We start from the raw sequence: 17,883 nt of genomic DNA, 5'->3' as shown, positions 1-17,883 counted from the left end.
AATACAATCTACTTACTGTTTCCAGGGATGATTTCGTATACTTGAGAAGAATCTGTTATAGCTAAACCAGTCTGTTATAGCTAAACCAATGGGCTATTTCCCTGAGCAAGGCCATTGCAGAGTGGAATCCCTGGTGTCTCTTGTTCAGCACAGAGTAAGTTCATAATGTTGCTATCACGTTCCTTGTATAATTTTATGCAGCTCTTAGAGAGAGGAAACTGCTGATGTTGTTTCAGGATTATGGTTTAGACTTAAAAGAACACAAAGAGTGGCCTCACCAGAGTAGAGCTGGAGACAGCTCTAGTCACAGTGTGACTTCAATCAACACTGTAACACAATAGGGAGCCTAGCGCTGTGCATGCAGCTGGTACTTCCAGAGTTCCTTTGCCTGTTAGGGTAAGTGGTACTCTACTGCAGGGGAAGAAATAACTTTGTAAAAGCACAGGGCTTATTGATATCTGGATTCTACTGCTGACTTAGTTCCCAATGTTTTGTCATAGTCTCCATCTGTACTATAGAAACGGCTGTATCTGGGTTGTAAAGGAGGCTTCTGGAAGAGAAAAATAGTATATCAAGCTCCTATTTGAAGGCATGAGTTTGCACCTGAAATCTGCTTAGTTTCAGAGAATTTTTGAAGAAATAGTCCAGAAAGAACTGCTGTGCAAATTGAAGACGACAACAATGCAAAGGAGGTCCCAAGTTCTGCTTAAGTGAGCAATGCTGCTTTGTCTGCAGTAATGGCTGGTGTCATCCTTCTGCGTTTGCCCAGTGTTAACTTGTCTTTTACAGAGCACCTGAAAATATGAGTCATGAAGTGCCCTGCATGGGCAAGCTTGTGCTGATTGAAGAGCTTTATACATTTTTGCTTCTTCTGACATGATGTTCTCACAGCTGTACAAGATTGTGCAGAGAGGATATTTTGGTAATTTCCATCCCTATGAAAAAGCTAGGCTGATCTTAGAGGTTGAAGGTTCTTGACTTCCATGCTGGAGGGTGGAAAAGATCCTGTAAGCTTCCTCTGCTCACATGCCAGATCTTGTCGCTCTGGAGTCAGAAGCAAGTCAAGTCTTCTCGTTAAAGCAGTCTTATCCTGTGGAAATTGCTCAGAAATGTTACCATTTGTGTTTGAATGCAGACTTCATGCTTGGCACAACAATTGTTGTTTGCCAGAGGCAGACTGTGACAACACAGCATGGTCCTGAAGCATCCAGTGTTAAGTGGGGTTCAACTTTGAAAAGGTCAGCCCACTTAGTTTATAGCATTGGGATGACCTGATGCTGCTGCAGTACAGCATTGATTACCTGGAGCCGTGCACCTTGGTGTTTTATTGTTGACTTGGTGAAACTACAGTACTTATCAGGATATTGTCATGCTTTGAATTTTTATGTAGCAAATCTGATTTTCCCACAGTGTGATCCCACAGTGTGATTCCCACAGTGTGTATTTTAAACCCTGAAAAGATTAATAAACCTCTTTTATATAATGCAAGAGAAGTATGTAATTTGCTCATCTGATTTGAGTAGGACATACTTTCTGAGGGAGCAGAGTTGCCTCAAAGTTACAAAAAAACACAACACTACTTTCTGTACTAGTTTTTAAAAATGTTTAATCATCCCATTGAGCAAGGAAAATGTGATGTAATTTCTGTTCAAATTTTTTTTGGCTTCTGATTTCTTGCAATACATTTTTTTTAACCTTTTCCTAGCAAGACGAAAGGTCCCTCAGTATTCTTTCTTATGCTATTGCCCTATAACAGTTTGGTTGTAGAGACTGTAGTCTTCCCCTCTTAGATGTACAATTTCTCATTCAGGTCTGTTAAGTCACAGTTTAAATATGATTCACCTACAAAATGACAGATTACTTGTCTGATTGCAGCTCATTCATCATAATATATCACTGCCAAGTGCAAATCGTATCTCCTATGGAGATTTCTTAAGGACTGAGTAGTAAACTGTAGAATGATTTCTCACTCACGTGAAGAGCTACCTGCAGTTTCCTTTTCACTCATTTAGTTCCTTTCTCAAAAAAAAAAAAAAAAAAGCAGTAAAGAAGTGGGTTTTAACAGAGAGAGAAAAGACACCTTGTTTAAACAAAACACTACACTGCAATTCTGATCCTCCCTTTTGAAACAAGAAAACAGGATGTATACAACAGATACAGATCACGTTGCTTAGGACCAGCATTACATAAAAAAACTAGGAATTTCAAAAATGTCTCTAGAAATAAATAGGGCATTTGCAAGCCTTTAAAAATTGTTCCCTACTGGAAAAACGAATTGCATTTTCTGACTGTGTCAATAGCAGAAAAGAGAACTTGTTGAATAGTTTTGAGACCTTGTAATGAAGAATGTAATCTCCAGTTTAGATCCAGGAACTGAAATGAGAAACAAATGATGATAGGTTGATGTTTTCGGAAGATACACTTTAACCAAAAACAACCTATATTCAATCCAGAAGCAATTAGCTAAATTTAAGGCTGACATAGATTTGGAAGAAATCCTGAAGTCAAGTCTCCTACCATCACTAACTAGCAGCAGAATCACAGAATGCTTGAGATTGGAAGGGACCTCTGGAGGTCATCTGGTCTATTCCCCCTGCTCAGTCAGGGTCACCTAGAGCAAGTTGCCCAGGACCATGTCCGGGTGGGTTTTGAAGGTCTCCACAGGGAACAACTCCACAGCCTCTCTGGGCAACCTGTGCCAGTGCTCTGTCACCTGCACAACAAAATGTTTCTTGACAATCAGAGGGAATCTCTCGTGTTCCAGTTTGTGCCCATTGTCTCTTGTGCTGGCAATCAGGCACCACTGGCAAGAGCATGGCTCCATCCTCTTTGCACCCTCCCTTCAGGAGTTTCTAGACATTGGTAAGATTCCCCTGAGCCTCCTCTTCTCCAGGCTCAACAGTCTCAGCTCTCTCAGGCCCTCCTCACCGGAGAGGTGCTGCTTCCTCATATTTGTAGTCTTTGCTGGACTCTCTCCAGTATGCCCATTTCTCTCTTGTACTCGGAAGCCCAGAACTGGACCCAGCACTCCAGATGTGACCTCACCAGTGCTGTGCAGAGGGGCAGGATCACCTTCCTTGACCTGCTGGCAATGCTTTGCCTAATGCAGCCAAGGATATCCTTAGTCTCTTAGTGACAAGGGCACACTGCTGGCTCCAGGGTCTTTTCTGCCAAGCTGCTTTCCATGCGGGTAGCCCCCAGCATGCCCTGGTGCCCGGGGTTCTTCCTCCCCAAGTGCCGAGTTTGCGCTTTTTGTTCAACTCCATGAGGTTCCTATCATCCCATTTCTCCAGCCTGTCGAGGTCCCTCTGGACAGCAGCAGGACCCTCTGGTGTGTCCACCACTCCTCCCAGCTTAGTGTTGTCTGCAAACTTGCTGAGGGTATATTGTGCCACATCATCTAGATCACTGAGTTTGTACTGTATTTCACAACTCCGTCAAACATTTTATTTAATATAGATTGTGTTTTCCACTTTCCCAATGCATACATGCACACTCAGGTTTCATCTGCTGGGAGGCTGTTCCAGATTTCTACTTCCTGAATGACTGGAAAACTTGATTTCAAACTAAACTTGCATTTGTTTATTCATTGTTTTCATTATATTTTTTCCTGAAAAATCCTTTCTGCTGTCTGACCCTTTGTCCTTTGTGCATTTTTATGGATGTCAGTCACAACTCCTTCCAGCCTTCATTTTACTAGAATAAAAAAATTTTCTTTTAGTCTTCTCTTCCATGATTTATTCTCTATATCTTGTCTTTCTCACTGCCCTTTCATGCACCCATTCTACTTGAACTCAAACTTGTTGACTGTTGATAAGATGACAGAGTTTATTCAGTCTTCAGTACATTATATTCCATAGTTTTTCTTCCACTTATGGTGTGGCAGATTCTGTTTATGAATAGGAATTCTCTTTAGCTACCTTGTTTTTATTCTTCCATTCAGTGTCAAGGTTCTCAGTGAGTTTTTGTTCTCCAGACTGCTAGTATATCTCTTAAGCATATCTCTGATTGTATGTTTTAAAATGAGCGATGTCAGGTTTAGTGCAAGAACTTTCCTTCTATCTCGTTGTCACTTTGGACAAATACTTTTCTAGTGTGCTGTCCTTAGCAGCACAGAATGGAAATGAAGCAATTCTTAGTGTGAGGCTAGCCAATGAAACAGTTTCATAAGAAAGAGTTTCATAAGAAGAGTTTCATAAATTTCCCAGTATTCTGTCATTTAATTACATATTGCCATTTTAATTCCATATTCCTAAAATGGACCTTTAAAACAATAAGAAATTTCTGGGCTGCAAAGGAGATTCAATGTGAAAATTTTTAGTCAGAATTATACAAAATGAATGACTATACCAATGATTTTAACACAAAAGAGCATCAATAAGAATCATAGAATCATAGAATATCCCGAGCTGGAAGGGACCCATAAGGATCATCAAGTCCAACTCCTGGCACCGCACAGGTCTACCCAAAAGTTTAGACCATGTGACTAAGTGCACAGTCCAATCACTTCTTAAATTCATACAGGCTTGGTGCAGTGACTGCTACACTGGGGAGCCTGTTCCAGTGTGCAACCACCCTCTCGGTGAAGAACCTCCTCCTCATGTCCAGCCTAAACTTCCCCTGCCTCAGCTTAACACCGTTCCCGCAGGTCCTATCAATGGTAATAACGGAGAATAGGTTACCTGCCTCTCCACTCCCCCTCGCGAGGAAGTTGTAGACTGCGATGAGGTCTCCCCTCAGCCTCCTCTTCTCCAGGCTGAACAGGCCCAGTGACCTCAGCCGCATATAGAATAGGAATAAAAATCCATTACTGCTAAAGAGAGGAAAAAATATAATGCATTTCAGTGTCACTCATTCTAACTCAATCTGCAGGATTTCCAAGTCTAGGTTTTTGTTCTAGTTCTGGGAATGGTTCAATGCTCTGTATCTTTGTACCTGGGTTGGGGTAATCCCAGATGAATACACACTGGGAGAAGAATTCACTAAGAGCAGCCCTGTGGAGAAGGACTTGGGGGTTCTGGTGGATGAAAGGCTTGACATAAGCTAGCAGTGTGTGCTTGCAGCCCAGAAGGCCAACTGTGTCCTGAGCTCCATCAAAAGAGGTGTGACCAGCAGGGGAAGGAGGTGATTGTCCACCTCTGCTCTGCCCTCATGAGGCCCCACCTGGAGTACTGCATCCAGGTTTGGGGCACCCAGCACAAGAAAGCGAGTCCAGAGGAGGGCAACAAAGATGATCAGAGGGCTGGAGCCATTCTCCTATGAAGAAAGGCTGAGAGAGCTGGGGCTGTTCAGCCTGGAGAAGAGAAGGCTCAGGAGACACCTCCTTGCAGCCTTTCAGTAATTAAAGGGGTCTTATAAAAAAGATGGAGAAGGACTCTTTGCTCAAGTAGATGATGATAGGACATGGGGGAGCGATCTTAAACTAAAAGAGGATAGATTTAGACTAGACATTAGGAGGAAATTCTTTACTTGCCCCATCCTTGGAGGTGTTCAAGCCCAGGCTGGATGGGGCCTTGGCCAACCTGATCGCCTGAGTGGGTGACTTCCCTGCCTATGGCAGGGGGTTGGAGTTAGACGATCCTTAAGGTCCCTTCCAACCCAAGCCATTCTATGCTTCTGTATTTGGCAGGGAATCAGTTGCCATTCTATGATTTTATCTTTGTCCAATACTGATTTTGTTTATCTATACAGTTGAGTGTTTTCATTTCCAGAAGGACTCTGTCCTGTTGCGTACCATGATTTAGCCAGTCCAGTTCTTTCAGGAACCTCTCTTTTGCTGTTGATGTTTCCATGGCTGTAGGAAACCTGTGTGCCTATTGTAATGAGGAGGAAGGACTAGCTCCTTAAATCCCTATTTCTGGAATTAATGGAGGAACTAACAATATCTATATGAACCCAGAGGTTTTTACTGCTCAAAAGTCATCATCAAGAGGTATATATAATATATTGCATTCTTTCCATCATCCTCACTTAATGTCATGTCATCCATTGTCTTGGAGCCTCTTTGGAAACGGGTGTCTGTAGGAGTACACCTGAGCATTTAGCATTGCAGGTCACCTGTCCTGTCTGCTCTTCATGCTACTGTCAGTCATTAGTACACTGCCATCTCTGCCTTGCCAGGTATCCATTCCCCTTATAACTAACAAAACATTATAAAGGAGGAATAAGCAAAATCAGAGCCAGAAAATCTTCAGATCTGCTCTTCTGCCAGGGCAGGATTTTTCCTTCATGTTCCTTTTTCCATTGTTCATTTTTAATTTAGTTCTCAACATCTCATGCAGCGATGTCTTACCTTCCATTTGCTCACTGATATTTTCAGCCTGTCCCTATGTCCTCATGAGTTACTGCTTACTGAAGCCAGACAGATTTAGCTCTTCTGATCTTTCCTGGTGAGTCAGTGCCTCTGGCTCCTGAACTGTTATGTGTCTCTTCTGTAACTACCTTCTATTTTGCTGGGGTGTTCCTGGAAATGGACACAGGGTTGAATGTGATATCCGTGTAAAGACACCTCTGTTGGTGGGTGTGCAGGTCTTTATTTGGGAATTATGAAGTGCAGTTTTTAGTGAGGCATTGTGATCCTTTCACTGGTATTTTCCCAGGTCCTTGTAATATGTTATTAAGGATTTCTGAACTGTTCATACCATTGTTCTAGATACAGTGGAGCTGCTGTTCATGAATTTGTCTCATCTCTCCATTCCCATTGATACACTTTTATTCTACAGTATTCACTGGCAGTAAATTGTGCAATTTAATTGTACTTTGCATTAGAATGGTTTTCTTTTAAGACTGCTGCTGAAAATTCATTAGGTATCCAATGGCAATCTGGTCTTGTGGAAGGTGTCCCAGCCCATGGCAGAGGGGTTGGAATTGGATGATCTCTTTAAGGTCCCTTCCAACCCAAGCCATTCTGTGATTCTGTGATCCCTAATTCCCTTGTTGCTACAAGCATGGAATAATCTTTTCCTATAAAGTCATTAATGTCATGAAAAAGATAAAAAAATATTTCTATCCCATCCTTTCCCGTACTGGAAGGATGCTATGCTCCTCTTAAACAGAACAATTAGCATTTTTTTCTGTCAGGGATTCAAAATAACATCAGGCCTGATAAAGATCTCTGCAGAAACCTACTTCATGGTTCTTCTTTATTTCAGTTAGTTCTTAGTTTGTATAATGTAAAACTAAACCCAGCATCCTATGATGTCAGTGAGAATGTCTTGTGGTAAGAAGTTTCATGTTTTACAAAAGCCTGCTTATTAGATTTATACTATTAATCTGTCAGCCAAGTTTAGAGTCTTGTCAAGGAATGGAATAATGGTGTAGTTTTTTTTGCTTGTTTGAAAGACCTAATTTTGATAATATTCAGCTGCTTGATATGAATGTTATTTCTGTCTGCTCGGTAAGGGACATGTATACTAGTTCTTCTGTTTCTTTTCTGGAAATAGTGCTAGGATGACTGACTGGTAGCTGTAGGCATCATCTTGTAATATCTTAATTTAACAGCACAACATAAATGCTATTTCAGGGTATCAAGTTTCCAGAATTTTATAAGTACTCTATAAGTATATTGGAGACCTTGGTCAATTGTTGGGACTCTTGGGTACAGGCTATCTAGTTGTTCTAATTTTTTAAGTTATTATTCATTTTGATGATATTTAATGGATTCTCTAGCTCCTGTTGGAGTTAAATGTGATTTACATGATATGTATGCATCATCTTATTTCTATCTAAATACAGATCAGAAGTATTTATTGAATATTTGCCTTTTCCAAGTCACTGTTGACAACCCAGTCTCATCTAAAGTTTCAAGTGGAGTAAATCCAGGGATCAGACACTGCCTCTAAATGTATAGCATGCTATAAAAAGATGTCTATGCATGCAGAAACTTGCTGCCTTCCAGAAATAAAGCCCTTAAACCCTCGCTCCTTTGGGTATGTCTGGAGGAACAACTTGGTCTTTCAGCAGGCTCTGAAGAGCAGCAGATACTTGGTCTGCTGAACCCTGTAAATGTCTAGATTTCTGCCTCTGTATCTGCTGTGCCTCTGCCAAGAACAAGTTGCAAAAATCCTTAGTTGGCATTTTGTAGGACACAGCACTAAATACTGTTCCAAGTCCGTTGGGCAATATTCAGATATCCCTGGCTGCTAGAGAAAAGTAAGCCTGACCATATGTGCAATGCTTCTAGTTTCTCTAGAAAGGTATACATTTACTCAGTGCAATTTGGAAAATCTCACAGGATCAAGAGAATCTGTTAAAAGATTGCTATACCAAAAATCGATGAAAAATAGGTTAGACTTGAACCAGTCCTTAGAATCAGAGAATATTCCGAGTTGGAAGGGACTAACAAGGATCATTGAGTCCAACTCCTAGGTTCCCAAAGGATGACCCAAAATATCTGACCATGTGTCTGAGAGCATTGCCCAAATGCCTCTTGAATTCCAGCAGGCTCGGTGCCGTGACCGCTTCCCTGGGGAGCCTGTTCCAGTGCCTGACCACCCTCTCAGTGAAGAACCTGTTTGTAACATCCAGCCTGAACCATCCCTGTCACAGCTTCAAGCCGTTTCCTTGGGTCCTCTCCAGACCCTTCACCATCTTTGTAGTCTTCCTCTGGACACTCTATAACAGTTTTATATCTTTCTTATACTGTGGCGCCCAAAAATACACACAGTACTTGAGGCGAGGCCACACCAGTGCAGAGTATAAAGGGACAATCTCTTCCCTTGACTGGCTAGCAATGCTGTGCTTGATGCATCCCAGGATACGGTTGGCCCACCTGGCTGCCAGGGCACACTGCTGGCTCATATTCAGCTTGTTGTCAACCAAAAGCCCCAGATCTCTTTCTGTGCTGTTGCTCTCCAACATCTTGTCCTCAGTCTGTATGTATAGCCAGGGCTGCCCCTTCCCAGCTGCAGGACCTGGCACTTGCTCTTATTAAACTTCATATTGTTGGTGACTGTCTAGCTCTCTAATTTGTCCAGATCGTAGATCTGGACAAACATGTAGTCACAGCACCAAGTCTGTCGGAGTTTTAGAAGTGTTTAGACTATGCTCTCAGTGATATGGTCTGAATTCTGATTTTTGGGTAGACCTATGTGGAGCCAGAAGTTGGACTCAATGATCCTTCTGGGACCCTTCCAATTCGGGATATTCTATGATTCTATGAGCTCTTTGCAAGGTCTCACCACCCTCGACGGAGTCAACAGCTCCACCCCATTTTGTATCGTCAGTGACCTTGCTCAAAAAACCTTCAAGTCCTACATCCAAATTGTTTATGAAAACATTGAAGAGGAATCGTCCTAAAATGGAGCCCTGGGGAACCCCACTACTGACAGGTTGCCATCCCAATGCAGCCTCATTTACAAGAACCCTTTGGGCCCAACGTGTCAGCCAAATGTTCACCCATCTTGTTATGCTCTTATCTAACTGTATTCTGGTTGTTTTGTCCAGAAAGACACTGTGAGAGACAGTATTGAAAGCTTTACTGAAATCCAGAAAGATTACATTGACCAGCTTCCTTTGGTCATCTGGATGAGTGATCTTTTCGTAAAAGGAAATTAATTTGTGAATTCATGTTGGCTACAACCATGGTCTGTGTTGTCCTTCAGATGTTTTTCAATAACTCCTAGAATAATCTTCTCCATGATTTTACCAGGCACTGAGTGAGACTTACAGGCCTGTAATTGCCAGGATCTTCCTTCTTGCCCTTCTTGAAAATTGGGACCACATTTTCCAGCTTCCAGTCAGTTGGGACCTCTCCAGATTCCACCATTAAAAAATAATTGAAAGAGGTCCTGCAATGACATCAGCCAGCTCTCTCAGTACCCTGGGTTTAATCCCATCAGGCCCCATGGACTTCTATGCACCCAGGTGGAGCAGTGAATCCTGCACAAGTTTGGGGTTGACTGGGAGTTTATCGTTCCCGCAGTCATGGTCCTCCCATTCAGGGCAGCTGGTGTCCCAGAGCCCATCACTGATGTTGAAGACAGAGGTGAAAAATGCATTAAACATCTCTGCTTTGTCTATGTCCCTGTTTGTTAGGTGACCATCCTCATCAAGTATCAGCCCAATGTTTGCTCTGGTCATCCTTTTTCTGTTAACATACTTAAAAAAGCCTTTTTTATTGTCCCACACACTGCTCTCCGGCTTCAATTGAGCCTTGCCTGCACAAATTCTCTCCCTACAAAGGTGAGCAGAATCCCTGTAACCCCGTAGAGGGCTGTGCTGCCATCCATACCTGGACAAGATGGAGCACTGGGCAGTAAGGGACCTCATGAAGTTCAGCAAAGGCAAATGCAGGGTCCTGCACCTTGGGCAGAATAACCCCATGCACCTGTAAAGGCTGGGAGCTGACCTGCTGGAGAGCAGCCCTGCAGAGAAGAACCTGGGAGTCCTGGTTAACCATGAGCCAACAATGTGCCCTTGTGGCCAAGAAGGCCAACAGTATCCTGGGGTGCATTAGGAAGAGTGTTGCCAGCAGGTCAAGGGAGGTGATCCTGCCTATCTACTTAGCGCTGGTGACACCTCTCCTGGAGTATTGTGTCCAGTTCTGGGCTCCCCAGTACAAGAGGGACATGGAGCTCCTGGAGTGAGTCCAGGAGGGTTACGTAGATGATTAGGGGACTGGAGCACCTATTGTATGAGGACAGGCTGAGGGAGCTGGGCCTGCTTAGCCTGGAGAACAGGAAACTGAGAAGGGGATCTGATCAATGCGTACAACTATCTGAAGGGAGCGTGTCAAGAGGATGGGGCTGGACTCTTTTCAGTGATGCCCAGTGACAAGACAAGATGCAATGGGCACAAACTGAAACACATGAAGTTCTGGCTGAATATGAGGAAACATTTCTTTACTGTAAGGGTGAACAGAGCACTGGAACAGGTTGCTCAGAAAGGTTGTGGAGTCTCCTTCGTAGGAGATATTCAAAACCCGCCTGAGTGCAATCCTGTGTAATGTGCCCTAGGTGATTGTGCTCAGCCACAGAGTTGAACTAGATGATCTCCAGAGGTCCCTTCCAACCTCAACCATTCTGTGATTCTGCATAGTTCTCCCATGTCACCCAACCTTGTTTCTGGTGACCATATGCTTTCTTTTTCTGCCTAAGCACTTGAAGAAGATCCCTGTTCAGCCAGACCAGCCTGCCCCTCCTGCTTGACTTCCAACATTTTGGAATTCCCTGTTCCTGTGCTCTTAGGAGATGGTACTTAAAAAATGACCAGTAACGTTGGACCCCAGTGTGTTTAAAAGCACTTTCCAGGGGACCTCACTAACTAGTTCCCTGAGCTGTCTGAAGTCTGCTTTCCCCAGGTCCAAGGTTGAAGTTTGGTGGCAGTTTTCCTCCTATTGCCAAAGATTTTAAACTTGGCTACTTCGTGGTCACTATGGCCAAGGTGACCACCTATTGCCACTTCACCCACAAGACCCTCCCTGTTTACAAGCAACAGGTCCTAGAGGGCACCTTTCCTAGTCAGCTCTCTTAGTACAAGTACTAAGTTATCATCAATCACAGAATCATCTAGGTTGGCAGAGACCTCCAAGATCACCTAGTCCAACCTCTGACCTAACACTAACAAGTCCTCCACTAAACCATATCACTAAGCTCTATACCTAAACATCTTTTAAAGACCTCCAGGGAGGGTGACTCAACCACTTCCCTGGGCAGCCCATTCCAATGCCTAACAACCCTTTCAGTAAAGAAGTTCTTCCTAATATCCAACCTAAACCTCCCCTGGTGCAACTTTAGCCCATCAGGGTGCTTCAGGAATCTCCTGGACCTTTTCGTCTCAGCTATGTGATATTCCCAGTTGACATCTGGCAGGTTAAAGTCCTGAAGTCCCCCATAAAGACAGGGACAGCCAATCTAGAAGTGTCTCTCAGTTCCTTAAGGAATAATTCATCAGTGTCATTGTCATCCTGGCCAGGTGGTCTGTAGTAGACTCTTGCAATGACATCTCCTTTATATTTGTTTGTCTGTTAATCCTTACCCAGAGCCTATCAACTGCATTGTTGCCAGCCGCAAGCTCTGTATGGTCCAGTGCCTCTGTTACATAGAGTGCCACCCTCCCGCTTTGCCTGCTCTGCCTATTCTTTCTGAAGAGCCTGTAACCGTCCATTGTAACACACCAGTCACAGACCTCTTCCCAACAGGTTTCACTTATGACAACGATGTCATAGCTCTGGAACTGGACCAGGGCTTCTAGCTCCTCTTGCTTGTTTCTCATGCTGCATGCATTTGTGTAGAAACATTTCAGATGTGCTTCATTGAACCCAGCCCCTTGTGCGGCAGAGTGAAGGGTCTTGCTAGCACACAGTCCCTCAATTTTTGGCAAGCAGTCCCATAGCTTATCACTGGCAGGTCCAGTTTTGTCCCTTTCCTCCTTCAAATCTAGTTTAAAGCCCTATCAATCAGCCCTACCAACTCTTGCATTTGTTTGAGTGTGTTCCCCAGAGACTTAGAGGCAGAAACAAAGATGAGACTGAGAGAGGTAGAGGAGAGGGGAGGGAAGTGTAACTGTTGTTTTTTACTTTGGTGCAATCAGTATGATAAATGTTTTTTTCCTAGTCTCCAGTTCAGGGAAATGCCAACTTCAGGCTGAAGTCTTTGCCATTTTCCCACTTTACTCCTGTCTGAGCAGCACATTTCTACTGAGGGCATGCATGCTTGCCTGTCTGGGAGGAACTAGGAAGAAATACCAGACATGTTGCCCACTTAATGAACGTTTGCCTATTCTGCTGCTGTAAGGAACCAGAACCAGATGAGCAGCATGTTTCTAGGTGGGGAATATCACAGATCTGTTGTTAAGTCTGAGATGAACCACTGTTGGGCGCTGGGTGGGTCTGTGGTTCTAAGAGCATAAATGCAAGAGAAATAAATACACAGACAAGTCATTGACAAGAGTGTGCAGGGGTGGTAACAGTACCATCCCCTGCTGTTAGGACAAATGTTTTCTTGAATGAAAGTCAAAGCAGCTCTAGGACAGTTACACTTTTAGGAAGGCATAATTTAGTATTTCAGTGCAAAAAGCAGTGTCTTAGCCATTGTATGAAATAAAGTCATAGAATATCCCAACTTAGAAAGAACCCACAAGGATCATCAAGTCCAATTCCTGGCTCTACACAGGAGCACCCAGAAGTCAGACCATATGTGTGATAGCATTGTCCAAAGGCTTCTCAAACTCCAGCAGGCTTGGGGCCATGACTATGTCCCTGGGGAACCTGTTCCAGAGCCCAATCACTCTCTCAGTTAAGAACCTGTTCCTAATATCCAGCCTGACCCTCCCCTGTCCCAGCTCCATGCCGTTCCCTCGGGTCCTGTCACTGTCACCAGAGAGCAGAGCTCAGTGCCTGCCCCTCCGCTCCCCTAGTGAGGAAGCTGCAGGCCGCCATGAGGCCTCCCCTCAGCCTCCTCTTATCTGCACTGAACAAACTAAGTGACTTCAACTGCTCTTCATACATCTTCCATTCTAGACCCTTCATCATCTTCTTAGCACTGAATGTAAAACTAAAAGACACTTATAGGCTACTGGAACCTTTTCTGTAAGGTTTCTTTTTTGTCAGGTATATATTAATTTCATAGTCTTTCCATAGACTTCAAACAAACATTCACCAGTTTTGTTTCTTACCACAATATTTTATGGGAGAACTTACTTGCTTTGGGAGTTGGAAATCTTCTTTCTAGCCTAAATATATTTATGTCCCATGCAACCCCATTTGCTGTTGTTCCAGCAGTGTCTTTAAATTTAGTTACACTTTGTTCCTCATTGGTGTTTTGTTTTTTCAATTTACATTGATAGACCTGCGGTTCTTAACCCTCAGCACAGTTGACTTTTCTGGCAGATTTCCTGATATTTTTGGTCTGGTTTCTGTGAATTTGTGAAATACGTTGTTTTGTGGTTTGTCTTTCAGTTAGTTTCAACAATCAGCTTAGCGTGAAACTGAAAGTGACTTCAACCAGTGACATCATATATTCCTTGTTGATTGTCAAAAGCAAGTCAAAAACAGCAATCTTGTCATATTCAGTCACTGAGCAAAATCGTCAGCTATCTTACTCAGAAATATCTGGATCCTGTTATTAGAATTCTCTATAATCTACATATGGGAACCAAGTCTTCTGTAGACAAATTGACAGTTTTTAATCAAATTAGATAAAAGCCTTTATAGCATTATCAAAATCCAGTGAGACTGGAGAATAAAGTGAGTATTTTCACTTAGATCCTAATAGACTTTTTCACACAAGAAGAGTTTATGTAATGTATAAGCAGTTTTAAAGTGTGCTGTCAATGATATACAATGCTATTTTATGCCCACCACATTTTTGTCTCATCTGAATAATCCATGTCTTTCAGTACTTGGATTTAACTCAGTCTCTAGGTCTCGCACTACAGACAATGTATGTATGGTCTGTCTAGAATCCAGGGTTAGCTTGTGAAGATTCTGGCACCTTTCTACTATGCCATTGACTGGGCACAAAGGAAATGGCAAAGATCCTCAGTCTGATTCTGTGTTTCCTGGGGTTTTTGATCTTAGTAGAATGTGAAGGCCCCACAAGCTGTTGCTTTTGTCACTGTAGAAAATGAAGAAACATTTGAAGGGAGGGCATTAAGGAAGGGCTCTCCTGCTTCCTTTGTTGACTGCCTTGTGGCCTGGCCAAAGCCAAGTGGATCTGATGTTGAAGCTAGAAACCTCTGCAGCAGCTACTCCCTGTTCTGGACTTTGTTTCCAGAGAAGTGACATCTGGAGGACAGTAAATTTGGTTCTCTCCAGAAGTCTGTGTACATTTCCATCACTTGCATCACCAGCTCCTTGGTCCTTGGCCCTGACAGATCCCCGAGGGAGCCCTGCCTATCCCATTCCTTTCCGTTTCCTACCACATGCTCCTTACCTTCCTTCTCATGACTTGGGGCAACACAAACAGTTCTTGCTAGTGTCCTGAATATAGGCAATTTCAGTTCAAGTTTGAGGAGAGTTTTGCTATTGGAAGGGGCCTTAATTTGGTACGTGGAAATGGGAGATAGGAAGAAGAGGCTTCTGGATTGCACAGCTACATTCCTGAGCCTGCACGTGCAGAGTGGAGAAGAGGAAGGAGCCACTGAACAAGACAGATGGCTTTTCCAGAATCACACATTGATTTCCATCAACAGAGTAAAGCCAAGTATCTGTCCCAGTGTATTCTGGAACATGTGCCATTCTTGTTACTGCATGTTATATTGGGGTGATCCTTAATCTCCCAGTAGCTGTATGGAATTGCACCTCAAAGAGAGCTATGTGGTAGATCTGGGCTGTGATATGAACACTATCCCTGTTTTCTTATCCAGTCCCATTCCACTCTTTCTCAGTTTACTTTGTGGTGGACATCTCATTCCAGTGTGTTCAATACAGGCAAACTAACTGTTGGTCTTGAGATATAGTTCAGAACTCAACTGTGAAAACTGGTTTGTATATATGTATTGCGACTTTGGTACCTTTGAAGCATCGACACCACAGCTTACACAAATACATGAGCAGATGCATGCAGATAAAGTCTATACTCTTGTGCTTATTCTCTGAAGTAGTCATCTCTTCCTCTTCAAGATGTTTTTGGCATCTTCCATGCCTGCACTGACCTGTAACCTGTGTTCATTCTGCTTCCAGTTGACACTGATTATCGTGCGGCAGACAGGGGGGCTGGGCATCAGCATCGCAGGGGGCAAGGGCTCCACCCCTTATAAGGGTGACAATGAGGTAAGACCTTGGACTGCATAATTATTGAAGCACCCATTTTTCAGGGACTAGTTCTCTGTAGATGGACGTTGGATTTCCATATGTAAGAGCTTTGTGGTGGTTGGACTGGGCTTTCACAGAGCAAGGTGGAGAGCAACCCTTGACCTGATGAGGAGCAGGGGGCTGGAGCACAACTTCTCAAACATTCAGACTACTGACCACCAAGAGCAGCAACGAGAGCAGCAGTTTCTTTCCCACTTGTGTCCTGAGGTACAGGACTCAAAAGGAGAAATGTATAGGGTTGTCTTCCACACATGATAGCATCAGCTGTGCTGTTCTCATCCTACTGGAAAAGGATTACTGTTTCCTTCCCTTTTCCTTTTCGTCACATGTGGGGTAGCCCTGGAACGGGAATTTTTTTCCCCTTTCCACCAACTCCTCAACGGAGTGATGTGGATGTCTTGTCCCCAGAGCCAGGGTATGGGATTGGCAAGGGATTTTCCCCTTTCCCTTAAGTTGAAGGGGGTGGACTACTTTCCTTCCACACTTTACATGGTTGAGGAATGGACTCCACTTCTTTTAACACAGAGTGTTTTTCCAGGGCGTCTTTATTTCCCGTGTGTCAGAAGAGGGACCTGCAGCTCGTGCAGGGGTTTGTGCTGGGGACAAGCTTCTGGAGGTAAGAACCTAGCTAATATTTCTAATGACTAGAGAGTGGATGGAGAGGTGTGGGTTGATGCATAAGTACATTGCACTAGTCTGTAAGCCAAATTAAGCATCAGGAGCTGCACAAGGAGAAAACAAAATCCCCCCTAGCTCAAAGAGTAGGTTGTTTAATTAACATTGCCATTTATCTTTTAGTTAGCTGCCTGGGGTTTGCTGCCTTGTGGGGATGGTAGAGGTGACGGGGCGGATGAGGCTTCCTGTGGAAGAGAATTCCCCTTCACCGAAAGAGCCTTTCCTGTGCTTGGCAGGGGCTACCTTGGAGATGTATTGCAGAACCATAGAAAATCCTGAGTTGGAAGGGACCCACAAGGATCATCAAGTCCAATTCCTGGGTCCACACAGGAGCACCCAAAAATCAAACCATATTTCTGAGAGCATTGTTCAAAGCTTCTTAAAATCCTGCAGGCTTGGGGCCATGACCATGTCCCTGGGGAACTGTTCCAGTGCCCAGCCACCCTCTCAGTGAAGAACCCATTCCTAATATCCAGCCTGACCCTCCCCTGTCACAGCTCCATGCCGTTCCCTCAGGTCCTGTTGCTGTCACCAGAGAGAAGAGCTCAGCACCTGCCCCTCCGCTCCCCTTGTGAGGAAGCTGCAGGCTGTGATGAGACCTCCCTCAGTCTGTTCTCGGGGCTGAACAATCCAGGTGACTTCAGCTGCTCCTCATATGTCTTCCCCTCTAGATGCATCACCCTCATTTGGACAATCTGTAATAGTTTTATGTCCTTCTTATATTGTGGCACCCAAAACTATACACAGTACTCAAGGTGATGCCGCACTACCTCAGAGTAGAGTAAGACAATCACTTCCCTCAGTTGGCTAGCAATGCCGTGCCTGATGCACCTCAGGATCAATTGGCCCTTTTGGCTGCCAGGGCACACTGTTGACTCATACTCAACTTGCTGTCAACCAGAACCCCCGGATCTATTCCTGTGGGGCTGCTCTCCAGCCTCTCATCCCCCAGCCTGTGCATATATGCAGGGCTGCCCCATCTCAGGTGCAGAATCCAGCACTTGCTTTTGCTAAATTTCTTGCAGGAGGTGACTGTCCAGCCTTCTAATTTGTCCAGATCCCACTGCAAGGCCTCTCTACCCTCAAGGGAGTCAACAGTTCCTCCTAATTCAATGTTGTCTGCAAACTTGCTTAGTATGCATTTGAGTCCTGCATTCAGATTGTTTATAAAAACATTAAAGGGATCTGGCCCTAAAATGGAGCCCTGTGGAACCCCACTAGTGACTGGCTGCCAGGATGATTTTACCCCATTCAGTACAACCCTTTGAGCCCCACCCACTAGCCATTGTATTATGTATTTAGGCAGCACATGCTTTATGAGTACAGGGAAGCTCCCTTGTGAGGTAGCAGGTGAGGTCTGTCGTGTCCCTCTTGGAACAGGGTTGCAGCGCTAGGAGATGAGCTATATTTTTGTTGGACACTGACTGCTAAGACTGGAGCTGTCTTTGTAGGCT

The 17,883-nt window shown here is 44.0% G+C and overlaps 1 pseudogene; it reads left to right on the top strand.

Moving 5' to 3' along the window:
• Nucleotides 1-17,883, top strand: part of LOC118258695 (protein scribble homolog) — a 77,239-nt pseudogene that overhangs the window by 21,828 nt on the left and 37,528 nt on the right.

This window comes from Cygnus atratus, chromosome Z, assembly GCF_013377495.2.
Source record: "Cygnus atratus isolate AKBS03 ecotype Queensland, Australia chromosome Z, CAtr_DNAZoo_HiC_assembly, whole genome shotgun sequence".
In the NCBI taxonomy this organism is placed as follows: Eukaryota; Metazoa; Chordata; class Aves; order Anseriformes; family Anatidae; genus Cygnus; species Cygnus atratus.
Note: the sequence above shows the minus strand (reverse complement) of the source record. Positions and strands in the feature narration are given on the sequence as shown.